This window comes from Eschrichtius robustus, chromosome 10 (genome assembly GCF_028021215.1).
Source record: "Eschrichtius robustus isolate mEscRob2 chromosome 10, mEscRob2.pri, whole genome shotgun sequence".
Taxonomy (NCBI): Eukaryota; Metazoa; Chordata; class Mammalia; order Artiodactyla; family Eschrichtiidae; genus Eschrichtius; species Eschrichtius robustus.
The window spans coordinates 29,894,053-29,912,828 of NC_090833.1; the positions used below are offsets into that span (position 1 = coordinate 29,894,053).

Sequence of the window (18,776 nt, forward strand, 5' to 3'; positions counted from 1 at the left end):
TTTGTGTTAATCCAGTATGCGAGTCTCTGCCTTTCTTGGACTTAGGTGACTGTTTCCTTTCCCAGGTTAGGGAAGTTTTCAGCTGTTATCTCTTCAAATATTTTCTCAGGCCCTTTCTTTCTCTCTCCTCCCTCTGGAATCACTATAATATGAATATTGGTGTGTTTGATGTTGTCCTAGAGGTCTCTTAACTGTCCTCATTTATTGTCCTTTTTTTTCTTTTTTTCTGTTCAGCAGCAGTGATTTCCACTACTTGTTCCAGATCACTCATCTGTCCTTCTGAATCATTTAGTCTACTATTGATTCCTTCTAGTGTATTTTTCATTTCAGTTGTTTATATGCTCCATCTCTGTTTGGTTGTTCTTTTTATTTTCTAAGTATTTGTTAAAAACTTCTAACTTCTCACTCTGTGCATCCATTCTCCTCCCAAGTTCTTTGATCCTCTTGCAGATCATTACTCTGAACTCTTTCTCAGGTAGATTGCCTATCTCCACTTCACTGAGTTCTTCTCAGCTTTTACCTGTTTCTTCATCTGGAACATGTTTCTCTGCTACCTCATTTTGTCTAAGTTTCTGTTTGTATTTTTATGTATGTGGTAGGTTAGTTACGTTTCTTGACCTTGGCGAAGTGGCCCTCTGAAGGAGACGTCCTATGCATCCCAGCAATGTAACTCCTTCTTGTCACTCAAGCTCTATGCTCTAGTGGTTCCCCCTAAGAGGGCTGTGCAGGTCCTTCTTTTGTGGTAGGCGGACTACGTGGGTGGTCTCGTAAGCTTGGTTGACTCCTAGTCTGGTTGTTTGCCAGGGCTTGCTTTGTACACATGCTGCTTTTTAGTGGGGCCTGGTCAGGAGGTGGATGCTTGTGGAACCCTAGGTGGTCCCAGGGCAAGTGCTGGCTCACAGGTGGGCAGAGTCAAGATATCAAAGACACTAGGGCTATTCCCACACATTGGCAGGTGAAGTCAAGTCCTGGGGTTAATGCCTGACTACAGGCATGCGGAGCTGTTTCCTGGAGTTTGGCTTCATGGCCTAGGGATCCCAGAGCTCATTTCAGATTGTTGGCGTTGGGGACCTGGTTCCTGACACAATTGGGCATTGAGTCCAGGGTGTTCTGAAGGTTGTGTTGGCCTGCTGGTGGGCAGGGCAAGGGCCCAGCTGGTCCCAGGGTAGGGTCTGACCTATGTTGGTGGACTTCTTCCACAGGCTACAGGATCATAGTTATCTTGCTTCTGGTGTCTGGCCTCTGGTGGGTGAAGTTGGTCTGGAGGCTTGTGCAGGCTTCCTGGCAAGAGGAGACAGTGCCTGCCCACTGGTGGGAGGAGCTGGGTCTTGGCCCTCTGGTGGGCAGGGCCATGTCTAGGGTGGGTCTAGTGGTTGCTGTGGGCCCAGGAAGACTTTAGGCAACCTGTCTGCTGATGGGTGGGGCTGTGTTCCCTCTCAGTTATTTGTTTGGCCTGAGGCGTCCCAACATGGGTGCCTACAGGCTGTTGGGTGGGGCCAGGTCTTGGTGGTAATGAGCCAAGATGTCAGCTGCCAGCAGCAGCAGTGTTCATGCAGCTGAATGTTCCCAAATATGTCTGAAAGCAGTATCCATGTCACCAGGGTTAGCTTCTGCCACCCTCTGCCTCTCCAGGAGACTCTGTAAGACCAGCAGTTATGTCTGGCCCATGCTCCTATCAGATGACTGCTTTTGCCCTGTGTCCTGGTGCACATGAGATTTTGTACATGCCCTTTAAGAGTGGAGTCTATTTCCCCCAGTCCTGTGGGACTACTGAAATTAAGCCCCACTGGTCTTCAAAGCCAAATGTTCTGGGGGCTCTACTTCCCTGTGCTGGACCCTCAGGGTGGGGACTCTGTTGTGGGGCTCCGAACTCTCACTTTTTGGGGAGAACCTCTGTGATATAATTTTTCTCTAGTTTGTGGGTTGCCCACCCCCAGGGGTAATGGGATTTGATTATATTGCCAGTCTGCCCCTCCTACCCATCTTGTTGTGGTTCCTTATGTCTTTTGTTGTAGAAGATCTTTTCTGATAGGTTTTAGTCTTTTTCATTGATGGTTATTCTGCAGACAGTTGCGATTTTGGAGTCCTCATGAGAGGAGGTGAGCTCAGGGTCTTTCTACTCCGCCATTTTGGCCACTTCAGGCAGTTGATTTTTGACTTGCCCACGTGACTTGATTTTGCCAACAGAATGTGGGCAGAAGTAACACTGTGCCAATTCTGGGCAAGAGGCTTAAGAGGGTGCAAGGTTCCTTCTTGTTCCTTTTGTGGTCCTTTTAACTGTTATGAAAAGAACATGTCTTGGTCTAAGGACAATGAAAACATATGAAGCAAACCTCAGTCAGACCTTCAGCCTGAAACAGAGCCTTACAGCTGATCCTGTGAGCAAGAAAAGTAGGTGTTAGTTATCATAAACCACTGGGAATATGCAGGAATATCTGTGTAACACAAGTTGGTGATGCTAGAAAGTATTGGGAACTCTCACTCTGTGCTGGTGGGAGTTAAGTTCTAACAAGTTTAGAGACTATTTGCTGGTGATTGATAGGTAGGTAGGTAACTTGCTAGTATAAATTTATAGATTTAGGTATCCTATGAGTCAAAAAATCCACTTCCAGTGAGAGACCTAACAAAAATGTGCACATATGTGTACCCAAATCCAGACTTTTAAAGGTTATTAACAGTACCTTTGTAATCAACAAAAACTTATAACAAACCAGATGTTCAGCAACAGTAGAAGGATAAAGAAATCATGGTATATTCACTCAATGGGAAAATCTTTAGAAATAAAAATACTGCTTCACACAACGGCATGAATCTTAAACATAAAGTTAAGTTAAATAAGCCTAACACAGAGAGGCAATACTGTGATACTATTTACATGAATTTTAAAATCACCCAGTTTATTCTTCAGTGTTGAAGTAAAGATAGTGGTCACTTTTCAGGTAGGAGTAGTGTGTGGATTGGGGCATGAAAGGGGCTTATGTGGAGCTCATAATATTCTATTTTTTCATTTGGATAGGGGTTACATGGATGTATTTACTGTGTAAAAGTTTGATGAGCTGAATGCTTATGGGTTGTGCCTTTTTTGTATTTTTATGTTTGTAACTTTTTAATATTACTTCAGAAAAGTATACTAAAAAGAGAGAGAGATTTAGCCTTTGGAGTTAAAGTTAGACTGACTAGATTTTAAAAACACAGGTTTTATGACTGTCTTAAAATGGCCGAATGGTCAATTTTCAGATGATTTCCTTTAAATCAAAAGAGATGTTTAGGGAATGCACATGTGCCTCCATGCTGTTTCTGTCACTAGCCAGAACTATACACAAGATATGGGATTGGATTAAAGAAAAGCCAGATTCAAGTTGAAAATCTTCCATACAAAATTCTCAAACTTATGTGTGGTTTGAGTTGACAAATAAAGACTTAATTCACTTCATTCTCTGCTGTCTCTCAGTTTCCATATCAAAAGTAAATCCCAGGGGCTTCCCTGGTGGCGCAGTGGTTGAGAATCTGCCTGCCAGCGCAGGGGACACGGGTTCGAGCCCTGGTCTGGGAGGATCCCGCATGCCGCGGAGCAGCTGGGCCGGTGAGCCACAATTGCTGAGCCTGCGCGTCTGGAGCCTGTGCTCCGCAACAAGAGAGGCCGCGACAGTGAGAGGCCCGCGCACCGCGATGAAGAGTGGCCCCCGCTTGCCGCAGCTAGAGAAAGCCCTCGCACAGAAACGAAGACCCAACACAGCCATAAAAATAAAGAAAGAAAGAAAGAAAGAAGCTTTCATTTAAAAAAAAAAAAGAAAAAAAAGTAAATCCCAGAGGTGATGGATGTGTTATTGACTCAGTGGGAGGCATCCTTTCACAGTGTATATATGTATCTAATCATCATGTTGTACACTTTAAATATCTTACAATTTTACTTGTCAGTTGTATCTCAATAAAGCTGAAAAACCAGGAGGATAACACATCTGGGATTTAAGAAATAAACCAATTTAGGGAAAAAAAAAACAAACCCAGTAAATCCCAGAGATAGCAGTGACAGTCTCTTTATAATGAGCCTGCCTCTTTTCTGTCATGTGTGCTATTGCACATCATCTTAGACTCTGTGCTCTATTGTTACAAAGCAAGTCATACCCTTATGAGTTGTAGCCATTCAGTACTTCAAGTGCTTCTGTCTACAACTCTACCTGAAATTCTACTCCAGACTTGGATCCAGGGATTTGTGTAGCAGAATGGGGAACAAATCAGCCCAACATTGTTTCACTATCTCTTTTGCTCCTTGGGATAATCATTAGGCAATTTTTTTCCTCAATGAACCAAAACATGATAATATAACAGCAGTAATAGTTATGTGCTTACAGTAATTTTCCAACTACTTCTCATCCTTGCATTTTTAAACTTTCTTCCTCAATCAACCAAGAGTAATCCTTAGGACACCACATCTCAATTTCCAGGTTTTATTGCCTTGTCACTAGCAATAACAGAATACAAATACATCATACATATTATATTTACAATTTTACTGTGTATTTTTAAAGTAGAATGTACATTTTCCTCCCAAATTTCTGGTAATTTGACTTAAAACTTAAAAAAGGAGAATTACTGATTCTATGGAAATCTGGTACAGTATTTTTCTTTTTTTCTCTTTTTCTTTACCTGACCCACAAAAGTTTTATCTGATTATCGATAATTCTTTATTTACTGACATAGGGGAAACTGGAACAACAACAAAACAATAAGCATCTGAAATCACTGGACAATCTCCCATACATTTTTACAATAAAATTATTTTAATTCTTATAGTATTCTCGTAGTAGTAATTACTTTATCCATCTTACACACATGGCAACTGAGGTTCTCAAAATGATATGGTGTATATCAAATGGTATTTATTTTGGAGAGAACTCATTGAATTCATTTTTCAGCTTCTGCACGTATGATATTTGTAAGTTAGAACAGATAATTTAATGATTTTTATGTTCAGTTAAGTATACATTTATATTTGTATTTGTTTTGACAATCAAACAGAATAGTATAAAAACACTAGCACACTGTAACACCTCAATAAATATTGGATACATTTCCCTTAACTTCAGAGGATTAATAATGTCCAGAAAGTAAAAAATCTTGTTAATGGCAAAACTGTATTTCAAACTCAAATCTGTCAGGCTCAAAAGCTTGTAATTTTTATTCCTTAGAGGGATTTTATAGAATTATGGTAATACTGGAAAACAGGCCAGATTTTCTACCAAGTGCTCTAGATGTGGTGACAAAATTTTATAAAATACTATGTTATTTCCACATGTTTTATGGCTGAGACTGTTAAAAAAAATAAAGTTGCCGCAATTATCCAGTCAGACATAAAGTTTATATGTATTTAAACTGACTGTAATAATAAATTTGTTATTAAAATGACTAAAACTTTAGCTGTTCAGTATATAAAATAGCAGTAAAGGCTAAAATAAACAATAGAAACACTGAATGCCAAATGCCACTCAAAATGTAAATGTAGTAATATATTAATATAATTAAAGATAAAATTGGTCTCTAATTTAATGCAATTTGATGACAAAAAGAAACAATAGATATATCAAGAAGAAAGATTGCCCAGTCTTGATTGTTACAGCACCAAATATGCCAGTTTTATAGTACTGAAAGTAAATCCTGACAGTTTCCTGCCTATTTTCTCTTCTCCTCATTTAAAATAATTGTTAAGAATCACAAAGAGGGTGAAGATAAGGACAGCAAGCCACAATTCAAAATACTGTTAGGTTTTACTATGGAGAGACTCAGGATATCAGTTGAGTGAATATTTTCCAGTATGTTATCTAAAGACACCTGTGAGGTACCAGATTCATTTGGGTAAAACAAAAAATATATCCCAGGCATACAATTTTTAAAGCGTATACATATATTGTGATTATATGCACCCAAAGATTTGTTAATTGTATGACTCACACAACCATTAACTTTATGCACTTTCTCAAATGATGCGTGACAAAGTACAATTATCATTGTGTAGAATAGTAAATATATTTTAATATTAAAACAGTAATCTAAGGTTCCACTTCCATTATGGCTGAGAGAAACCTATCAGATCAGTCCTCTCAAGGTAATAACCATAAATTCTAAAAAACGATACATAAAACCTACTTGAAGTCACTGGAAAATGAACAAAAGCAGGCAGAAACTGGAGGAGAGTTGACAATTGAAAGGAAAAAAAAAACAGCCTTGGGTAGGTTTCAGGAGTTTAGCCTAATAAGTCCCTATTTGTGCCATGTGAGACAGCTAAAATTCCAAAGAAAACCTGCAGTTTTAGTGGCTTGAAGACACAGAGGATAGAATTCAGGGAAACTAAAGCTGTTGAATATTGAGGCAGGAAATCCTAGAAAAAAGAGAGAGTACAAGAGTGAGGGAACCCAGATTCCTATGAATAAACTCTGTTTAAATATCCGCTGAAACCTGAGCCATGAATGCATGGGGCAAAATCCAAATTATCAAAAACTGAACAAAAATTTGAGCTGCCGCTCTCCACAAAGGAGATAGAGTTTGCAGTTTGCCTCTTCAGGTTAACATAACAGAATCTATCATTTTTATATTACATGCAGGGATGTGTGCGTCCATATTTAGTCCTTATACCCATCAAATCCCAATAGTAAGGAATTATTCTCCACTAACAATGTGATCTCGTGTACAAATCCAGTCTCTCCAGATACTTACATAGGTTCCCAGAGTAATTTGTCCACAGTTTCCCCATCCTCTAAACAGTTCTAGAATATTGGTCAACACTTGTCTTACTGCATGCAAAGAGGACATGAATCTGAAGGGGCAGGGACAGAATGCTATAGTCTGAACGTGTCTTCCCCCCCGCCCCAGATTCATATGTTGAAACCTAATCCCCAATGTGATGATATTTGTAGGTGGGTCTTTGGGAGGTGATTAGGTCATGAGGGCAGATCCCTCATGAATGGCTTTAGTGCCCTTATAAAAGAGACCCCAGAAAGCTTGTGTACAGCAAAGAAAACCATCAAGAAAATGAAAAGGCAACCTATTGAATGGGAGAAAATATTTGCAAATCATATATCTGATGAGGGGTTAATATCCAAAATATATAAAGAACTCATACAACTCAATAACAGAAAAAACAATCAATTAAAAACTGAACAGAATATCTGAATAGACATTTTTCCAAAGAAGATAATACAGATGGCCAACAAATACATGACAAGATAATCTACCTTATTAATCCTCAGGGAAGTGAAAATCAAAACCACAATTAGATAACCCCTCACACCTTTTAGAATGACTATTATCAAGAAAACTAGAAATAGCAAGTGTTTGTGAGGATGTGGAGAAAAGGGAACCCTCGTGCACTGTTGGTGGGGCTGTAAATTAGTGTAGCCACTACAGAGAACGGTATGGAGGTTCTTCAAAAAATTAAAAATAGAGCTACCATATGCTCCAGCAATTCCACTTCTGGGTGTCTATCCAAAGAAAACAAAAACACTAATTCAAAAAGATATATGCACCCCTATGTTCACTGTAGCACTATTTACAATAGCCAAGACATGGAAAAAAACCTAAGTGTCCATGAATGGGTGAATGGATAAAGAAATTGTATATACATATATATAGCTATATATGTTATATATAGTTATATATGTAAACTAAGCTCATAGATACAGAGAACAGGTTTTTGGTTGGGAGAGACAAGAGGTGGGGTCTGTGAGAAATGGGTGAACTGTTTTTGGTGTTGTTTTTTGTGTTTGTTTTTTTTTTTTTTTTAGTTTAAATAAATTGAATACCAAAAAATTGCTCTAAATTGCAAAAGTAGCTAAAGACAGAGCTAATAGCTAAACCCAATTCTGTTTGACTCAAAAGCCTATGAAATTTATACCACAACAACTTTCAGGAAGAATAATTCTAAACATACTGTTTCATCATATGTTTACCCAAAGGAAATGATAAAAATCGTTTTTTTTTTTTTTTAATTTAAAATTATATGTATGGTAAAAGAGAGTCATCATTTCCTGAAAATGTGGAGGGAATGTTTTAAATTTTCTCAGTTTTAAAGTACAAGAAACGTTTTATGTCTGTACAGTTCTATTGATAAACTGGTTATATCAACCCAACATATAAGTGAGATTATCAGGGAACCTTAGCTCATCTTAGCATTTTCATTGAGGCACAGTCTACAATTTAAACTGTTCAATAAAATGCTTTTATTACTGTGCAAGCTGTACATGAAATGTTGCATTTGAAAATGAAAGGAACACTCTCTGTTTTCTAAAGAGGCTATCAACTAGATCAAGATGCATCTCCATTATTGTTACCTCTCCCTGCAGTATCAATGAGGAAAACTGAATACTACTTTAAAAAATGAAAAAAATTAAATTTCGAGTTTATAAGCAGATTATAGGTGAGGAAGTTTATAATCTAAAAGATGACTCGTTTAAAAATATTTTAAGAGGAACTCAATGAAAAACAGATGATGGTGCACTAAAGAAACTGTTCTGAGTTATATGAGATGAAGGTTGAATCTGACAGGTTCTAAAAATCATGCAGATCTTTGAGGGTTCATATATGAGGAATATGTTATCATATAGGGACTTGGGCTCTGGAGTCAGACAGACCTAACTTTAACTACTCTTCTTAATTGCTCTATGTAACTCTGTGTATACAGTATTATATAAATTTTCTCTGACTCAGGTGTCCTATTCGTCAAACGAGGATCATAAGAAATAGTGTGTATATATCATAGAACTGATATAAAATTATATGAAACAATCCAGGTAAATATCTATTGGAGAGCTGGGCTTTTTGAAAACAAATTCTAGTTGTTGTGTGGAAGAAAAATGTGAGGATTAGAAAAGCAGTAGAATTCTTTATATTTTACATACTGAAAGTTACTAAGTCATTATTCATAGCATTGCCTCAGTTCTAATCAGTTTAAGCCTAAAGGCAATACTTGAGTTATATGAATTGATGCCATTTGGTAGAAAACATTTTTTCAAAAATGATTCACTGAATAGGCCCATGATATATCCATCAAAATTTTCAATTCTTCATTTGCCCACAGTAAAGTAATTATACATTGTCAAGATTTTACTTGTTTATTTGGAAAATTGAATAAGAGAAAACATTTAAAAAGAAAACATCATTTGTTCTTCTGTGCTAGACCCTTTACATAGTTTATTTCATTTAACCATTTTAATCTCTCAAGGTTAGCTATTCTAAGTCTCTTAGGTGAGAAACTTGATCTTATTAAAATAATTAGTAAATTAAAATAAATCACCATTTTCTATAAAATTATTTTCATTTATACATCTTAATTTTGACTCCAGGAAGCTGCATTCATACATGCTTTGCTCAGTTTATACCTGTAATCAATATATAAGATCCTTTGTTTTGAGGTAATAAATCACCATTTGATTTTTCATGACAGAAGACAAACATTTCCCATGGTCCTGGATTTATCAACTCCTGTCCTTCCTGAAATCTTAACCAAAGTATGACTATTCTTTTTCAGTGTTCTTTGTTTTTTATTCTCTGAAACATAATCACATTGCTAGCACAGAAGAGTTATTAAAATCCACTGCTACTATGTAATTCAAATACTTCTACTTAATTTTGTGAAAACACTCATGATTATTCCCCTTTAACTGTATTCTTATTGTTTGTTTACTTAGCTGAGGATGGACAGCTTCTTGTCTTCTTTCTCTTCTATAGCATGCCATGGTGATAATGTACAGATTTCTCATAGAGACTTAATTTCTTATATATGGATACCCTAATGCAGCATAAGGAAACCTCATTGTCATTCTTCTTAGGAGGTAAAAGAAACAGAACAGAATCAGCAGGAAAACAACCATGTTCAGCAGATTGGTGCTTCTTGCATTGGGATTTTAAATTAAGGATGCTGAAATTAGGATGAATTAGGAAAAAAAAAAAGTATTCTGGTTGGTTCATAGAAGTTCAGAAATATGATATTTAGTCCCATTACTTTAAGGAAATGATGTAGAGGAAAAGTAAGCCGAGTAAACAAAGAACACCACATACAGACTACAAGGTCTTACACAGTTACCATTTAAGACTTCATCTTGCCTATTGGCTTCCTGGCATTTTGCTTGGAATCACTTTGCATTTGGGTAAAATTAAAGTTTTTCTACTCTTAAGTCTTTCTAAAGAGAAAGACGGTATATCTTTCAATTTATGCTAAGGAAAAAGAATTAAGGAAAAAATAAAGAAAAATGATAAGGATGTACATAAATGAATGGGCAGTTATTCTTGAATAGAATTATAAATTAGTACAATTTTTCAGGAAGAAAATTTGGCAATATCTATCAAAGTGTTAAATTATCTTAGATCTTCAAACTTTACTTTTAGAAATATATTGTAGGGACCTCCCTGGTGGTGCAGTGATTAAGAATCCGCCTGCCAATGCAGGGGACACGGGTTCGAGCCCTGGTCCAGGAAGATCCCGCATGCCACGGAGCGAGTATGCCCGTGTGCCACAACTACTGAGCCTGTGCTCTAGAGCCCACGAGCCACAACTACTGAAGCCTGCGTGCCTAGAGCTCGTGCTCTGCAACAAAGAAGCCACTGCAATGAGAAACCTGTGCACTGCAACAAAGAGTAGCCCCCGATTGCCACAACTAGAGAGAAAGCCCGCACGCAGCAATGAAGACCCAATGCAGCCAAAAATAAATAAATAAACAAAAATAAATATAATTAATTAATTAAAAAAGAATGTATTTAAAAAAATATATTGTAGGGTAATGATAAATAACAAGGGCAAATGTATATATTTATATTAATATGCTATATATTTATACGTAGTAATATATATATACATATTCTTGTATAACAAAAGTAGTTATAATACATAAAATTACTGTGTGTTTACTAAATACAAGCCACTGTGGGTTTTGCTTATTCTACGCATTAAATCCTGAGGGCATTGTTATTACAAGAACAACAACCACTAACATTGATGTTCCATGTAATGTGACTGCAGGGCCCAGCCTTTTAAAGAAATCACATACTGTAGTGGAAAACTAGAAGAAACATAGATTCTAAAAATTAGAAATTTAATTATATAAATTATTAGACAAGTATATAATATAATACAAATAGCCATTTAAATGATACCAAGGAGACATATTCATGGTCCTGGAAAGAGTTCAAAATATACATAGTCATATATGTATTTTCCAACAAGATAGCTGTTATGAAACTATATGTGTAATTTCATTTCATGGTATGTATATGCATGGTATGTGTATGTGCAGATATATGAAAATATATGTATACATATGCATGAATTATGTGTATATCTCAGTGTATATATGTACATTCATATGCATATATACACAGACAAGTATACATATACTTGTTTCTATACATATTTGTATATGTACACATGTATGCATGTATATGTAGATGAATGTGTCTCCTGATATCTTTGTGTATGTATAATTATATATACAATAAGAGTGTGCATATGTATATTATATACACACATAGAAACATGCAAACATACACATATGTGTGCATATCTGAATGCATATCTGTGTACCCATGTGTGTATATATGTACACAAATGCATATATGATATGTATATATGCACCTATGTGCATGTGTGGTATCTATAAATAAGTAGATATCTTTGTATGTATCTAATATGATTGTTATTAGAGGTATATCTATTTTATATGTATATATATATATTTTTTTTAATGCAGTATACATTTTATTACTTTGTACTAATAATACATTCTCATATTGCAAAGGCAATTTAGTGGAAGAATGTTTCTTTTGATATTTGAATAACCTGAAAGAACATAAACAGAATTATACATAAAAAATACTCATTTTGATAACAATAACAACAAAAAAGACAAGTTAAACAACAACATGATTTCTAATAATGTCACAAACATTCATATATACATGTATGCTTACATATAGCTTACTGTAAAAACATTTGTAGGTCATTTTGTATCTGAAAGACTGAAAATTTTGCCAAATAATTTATGGATATATTTTCTAAGCTGGAGAGATAAGATGGTATTGACACTGGTATTGGTGGTATTGATCAACCATCTCACTCAATCTTTTGAAAAGAGAAAAAATTTAATTTGAAATATAACCACAACAGTGCTGATTCACCAAAGTTGTACTTAAACATACATCATTTAATGCCGGCCTGTAGACAAGGTATTGGTTTTTAAAAACTACTTTTTCTTTTGTCCGTTTTCCTAGCTAAATTTCTTACTATCATAAACTTCTTAATTGCTTCCATTGGGTATTTTAAGAAATAATTTTATCTGTAAAAAATGACTTTTTCTTCTGAATATTTTAATCTTTTAAAAATATCTTGTTCTATTTCATTTGCTAGGAACAAAGTAGAAATGTAAAATCAATGTCAAAATCCATAGTTTGAACTTGATTTTAATAGGATTGCTTTTAATGTTTCTTCAGTAATATAATGTATAATGTAGAGGTCTGTTGGATGATCTTATACTTTTCAGTTATGTGAAAAAATAGATATACCTGTTTGCATTAATTTGTTTGAGATAGATTATCTGTCAGTTGCAACAGCGTGAGTCAAGCTAAACAGATACTCATTTTCTTTCCCTTAAATCTATCATAAAATTTACTGTTCCTTTGATTTCTGAGAAAACACTCCAAGTATGTTAATCCTTTCTTCACAATTCCCAAACATGAATTTAAATTTAAAATGTGATGATTTTAACTGTTTGCAATTATTTATTATCACATCTTCTGTTATAAATTACTTTGCATCCTGCTTTTTCATCTTTAAATTATTATCCATTATCATTCCATGTCATTAAAGAGACTTCACTCCTTGGCTACAAAACATGCTAATATATGCTAGTGGGACGTAATTTTTAAAGTCTCTTGTTTTCTGTTTTCATAGCTTTTTTGTGTGTGTGTGTGTGGTTTTGTGGAAGTCACACTGTATAGCTCTAATTCAAGATGTCAGAGCTCCAAAAACACCTTCTCACTTATCAAATAACTTAAAAATAGAGGGTCAAATTTTTAACGTTTTTCCTAATATTACATAAATAGCTGGGTAGATGGATAGATAGATACATAGATACATAGAGAGATGCATATTGGTACAGTTATAAATGTGCATAAGCATACCTCTCATATATATATATACACACACACATACACACATATAACACACATGTATATATCTACACATGTATATGCACATATGTGTATGGATGCATGCATATATACTACATATGTGTGTATGCGTGCATGTATGTATGACATGGTTGTGTGGTAAAATAAAGCAAAATCTCATGGTCATGCCAATATTTTTTAAACATCTGTGAATTCCTCTCAGATCAACCCCTTCAATCAAAATATTTATTTAGAATTTTTATTTTATATACAAAGGATGAATTCTTATATAGTTTTATCACATACTTATTTTTAAACATTTTTTTGTTTTCTTTGTGTTTGAATATCAATGTATATTTAAACCTGACCTGATTTCCTGAAAATAAGTGAAATTATGGTAATTAAAGGGCCTACATTATAATGTCATTGTAAGAATTAAGTTAGTTAATATATGCAAATAATTAAGAATAACGTTTGAGCAGAGCATTATTTAAGCTCATGATTAGCCATTTCCATCATTATTCACACTTATTTTCCATTTTGTAAATAATCTATAATAGTTTATTATTTCATTCATTTATTATTTCACTTAGGACACTGATATTTCAGTTAATATGTGAAATTGACCTGTAATTTATGTTTCTCCTAGATTGTTGGCATTTTACACACACAGGTACACTCATGTTTTATTAGCCTCAAATCATTGTTTTTGGAACATTTCTTCTTTTGTGTATTTGTTGAAAAAGTGTGTATGTTTGGTGTTATCTATTTCATGAAAGTTTGATGGAGCTTGTAAAACAGAGTGTAAGTTTTCTTTTGATAGAAGATTTGTATCTAAAAAATCAATTTATAATTATAGTATTATTCATACTTTCTATTTTTTTCTTTGAGACAGTTTTGGTAAGTTGTATTTTCTAGGAATGTTTTCATTTCAGCTAAATTTTCACGACTTGATAAAATTTTTACAGTTCTTGTTTTATAAGTTTAATTTCTAATGTAATTAGTTTGTAGATTTCCTTTTTATTCTCATTAGAGAATTATTTATTTGTCTGTTTTATAGGACTACTTTTTGTCTCCAGGTATTAACCTTATACTATATTTGTATCTTAGTGAATAGTCTAGTCTTTCTTAATATTTTCCTTTTATATTGTTTGGATAAGTATAATTTTAACAACTTTTAAGCTAAATGTGTATGCTTTTCAGTATTCCCTATCTTGTGATATAAGCATTTAATGGTATACTTTAAGTATTGCTTTAGATGTCTCCTATGAGTTTAAAGTTTAGTATTTTTATTATCATTCAGTTTGAAATATTATGATATATTTGGAGTTATTTTTTCAATTGTCCAATATAATTTTTATCTCCTTTTTTTTATTGGAGTATAGTTGATTTACAATGTTACGTTAGTTTCAGGTGTACAACAGAGTGAACCAATTATACATGTACATATATTCATTCTTTTTTAGATTCTTATATAGGGTATCACAGAACACTGAGTAGATTTCCTGTGCTATACAGTAGGTCCTTGTTGGTTGTCTATCTTATATATAGTAGTGTGTGTGTGTTCATCCCAAGCTTCTGATTTATCCCTCCCTGCCACATTTCCCCTTTGATAACATGTTTGTTTTTGATATCTGTAAGTTTATTTCTGTTTTGTAAGTACATTTGTTTCTTTTCTTTTTTAAAAAAATTAGTTTTCACATATGAGTGATATCATATGATATTTGTCTTTGTCTGACTTACTTCACTTAGTATGATATTCTCTAGGTCCATCCATATTGCTGCAAACAGCATTATTTTATTCTTTTTTATGGCTGAGTAATATTCCAATGTATATATATATATCCATTCCTCTGTCAATGAACATTTAGGTTGCTTCCATCTCTTGACTACTGTAATAGTGTTGCAATGAAAATTGGGGTGCATATATCCTTTTGGATTATGGTTTTTGCTGGATATATGCCCAGGAATGGGGTTACTGGATCATATGGTAACTATTTTTAATTTTTTTTTAAGTAACCTCCATACTGTGCTCCATAGTGGTTGTACCAATTTACATTTCCACCAACAATGTAGGAGGGTTCCCTTTTCTCCACACCCTCTCCAGTATTTATTGTTCGTAGACTTTTTGATGATGGCCATTCTGACTGGTGTGAGGTGATACCTCCTTGTAGTTTTGATTTGCATTTCTCTGATAATTACTGATGTTGAGCATCTTTTCATGTGCCTTTTGGCCATCTGTATATCTTCTTTGGAGAAATGTCTATTTAGATCTTCTGCCCATTTTTTGATTGGGTTGTTTGTTTTTTTGACATAGAGCTGCATGAGCTGTTTTTATATTTTGGAGATCAATCCCTTGTTGGTTGCTTCATTTGCAAATATCTTCTCACATTCTGTGGGTAATCTTTTCCTTTTGTTTATAGTTTCCTTTGCTGTGCAGAAGCTTTTAAATTTACTTAGGTCCCATTTATTTATTTTTGTTTTTATTTTCATTACTCTAGAAGGTGGATCCAAAAAGATATCACTGAGATTTATGTCAAAGGTGTTCTACTCCTGTATTTTCCTTTAAGAGTTTTGTAGTGTCCAGCCTTACATTTAGGTCTTTGATCCATTTTGAGTTTTTGTGTATGGTATTAGATTATTTTTGTTTATGGTGCTAGATCCTTTTTATCTTTTTTAAATTCCATTTTTATTTGTTTGTTTTCTCACTCTGCTTGTTTCTTTATACAGGTGTGGGTTATAATAAATATTCTAATCCAGTTTGTTTTTTTTTACAATAGTTACCCTTAATGTTATTTTCCAATTCTTGATGAAGTCTAAATTAAATTGGTATCTTATTTGTCTCCTGAAAAATACAAGGGCTTTAAAACACATTGTCTCCTATTACTTCTCTTCTCACGTGACATGTCATTTTTGTTCTGTAGTTTAGTTATTTTTAATCACACAAATAAATTCTTATTATATAATTTATGATTTTACACAGACCACGTTTCAACTCTTCCTGTCAGTGTCACCAGTTTCATTGTGTACCCTTCCACCTTGTAGCTCAGATGTTTAGTCTGAGATTGTTTTAATTCTTCGAAAAAGTATTCTTTAAAAGTCCACTCTTTCAATAATTATCAATTTCAGATATTATAATACTGAATAACTTCTGTCTTCCATTTGCTCTATTCCTTTCTACCTAGAGTCTCATAAGATAATATGTAAAATATTATCATCCTATCCTCCAAGTATCTTGTAATCTTTTATATTCCTAATCATTTTATATTTTGTTATCAATTTTATATAATATCTTTATTTCTATCTCTCATGTCATTTACTTTCTTTTCAGCTTTATTCATCTTTCTAGTTACCCAATGAGTTTAATATGTATGTAAATACATATGTACATATATACATATATGTAATTAATGTTTTGCTAGTTCACTCGAGCACATATTTTTCTGTAACTATTTCGTACATGACTGACATATTCAGGATTTGATTTACATACATATTTCAAATCATAGTTTTTAAGATGTTGTATCTGATAACTGGGGAATATTTCACACATACATTGTATATGTGGTTGCCAAACAGATTCACATGGGACATAGATTTTATTCAGCACCAATGTTCACTTATGAATAAAAAAATGATACATACCAGGAATTGCAGTGTACACACTGCAATGAATTACATCATCAGTTGCATCACCAGTATTGGTTTGGGTCTTTGGTTGTATTCAACAGAAAGTGACGCTGAAAACATTAATGTAAAAAGAAGAGATTTATTTGGAAAAATGTTGAATACTTAGTTTAGGATAGAATATCAATCAGTAAATAAGCTGAGTGAAAAATTTTTAAAAAGTTTAATTATGCTTTACCAGTAAGAGTCTAGCTAGGATGCTACAGAAGCTGCAGGACCTTGTCAGCATCTCTGGACATCACTGCTGAGTAAATTTTAGAGAGATTTTTAGAGACAAATCCTGCCACAGGAACATCTAGAAAGATTGCCTTTGCATCTGGAAACAAAGACATTTATTGCATACTTAATATGCCCCAGACCCTCTGCTAAGTACTTTAACTGTGTTATTTAATTTGTGCAGGGATTTCTAGATTGTATTATTTTCTTTTATTACATAAGGGAATTGAGGCTCATAGGATTTTAAAAAGTAATGGTCATACCTCTAACAAAAGTAAAATCCAGATTATGTACCTATATTCATCTGATTTTTTCCTCTGTGACTGCTAAATATTTCTTTATTTCACTGTCAGTTTTTTAAAAACTGATGCCCTGTTAAGGAAGACCTTCTCAAAACAATTGATAGGACTTAGGCATAATGGACATAAAAAACAGTTAGAGACCAGATACTGCTGCTTGACAATTTGAAACCCCTGGGATGCTTTTTTTTTTTGTTTTTGCATCTTGAAAGCTCTGTGATCATAATCTTCTGTCTCGTCCAACAACATTGGTCTTTTATGCTACGTTAACTTTCTGATACTGGCCAGGTTTTCCATCTCACCAACATAGCGAGATAATTCAGGACTCATTCTTGTTCCATTTAATGGGACAAGCCCAAAGAATATTTCTTGGAGTTCTGGAATGGAAAATTGATTGGATTTTTAAAAGTTGAAAAGGGAAGAGAAAACAGTTATAATTTAAAAAAGAGGAAAATAAAAGACGTATTTCTAGAAACAAATAGAAATTTCTTTTGACTGGAGATTCAGAGTGTTCGAGAGGAGCTGTCAGTAAAACTCTCAGAATCCCAGGAGCAAAGGGAAGAAAGAAACCAAGTAAAGTGTAAAAAAAAATGTACATCTTTACAAGGAAGCTCAAAATATTGTTGAAAATAGCAAAAACTTAGAAACCATCTAAATTTCCCTTAATTGATGATTGGCTAAATCAGTGGTTTCCATCCAGTGATAATTTTGTCTCTGAAAAAACATGTGGCAATTTTTGGAAACATTTTTGATTGTCACATGTGCACGGGGGACAGCTACTGGCATTTAGTGGGGAGAGGTCAGTGAAGCTACTGAGCCTCCTATGATGCACAGCACAGCCCCCACAACAAAAAGTTATCCAGCCCGGTATGCCAAGAGTGCCAACAATGAGAGACCCTGAACTAAATCAATCGGAACACATGAATGCTATGAATATCAAGGAACCATTTAAGAGAAGGGAGTAAACCCATGTACATACTGTCATGGAAAGATCCTCAAGCAATTATATATTTGAAAAATAAAAAACAAAACTAACTGTTTAATATTATTCCTTCATTTAGACATTAAAAACCAAAAAATAAGTATATATGCTTAGGTATATAATGATAATGGTAATGATACTGAACATTTACTGATTTCCTGTCACTGCCCTAATGTTTTAAATGTATTCAGTTATTTAATCCTCACAGCAATCCTAACATATAGGTACTATTATTATCAACATTTTATATATGAAGGAGACACAAAAACGAAGGAAATTTGCTCAGTATGACACAACAATTCAGTAAAGAGTCTGGTATACGAGTCCATACAATCTGGCTCCAGGGAGCATATATCTTCTATACTTTCCAATAATATTAATTTAAAAGACAAGAAAAAATGATTTAAAAAAGCCTACTAAATTCTGGGGAAACAAATCAG

The 18,776-nt window shown here is 34.1% G+C and overlaps 1 pseudogene; it reads left to right on the forward strand.

The window, feature by feature from the left end:
• Window positions 1-1,522: 1,522 nt before the first annotated feature.
• Window positions 1,523-18,776, forward strand: part of LOC137770922 (protein zyg-11 homolog A pseudogene) — a 47,377-nt pseudogene continuing 30,123 nt past the window's right edge.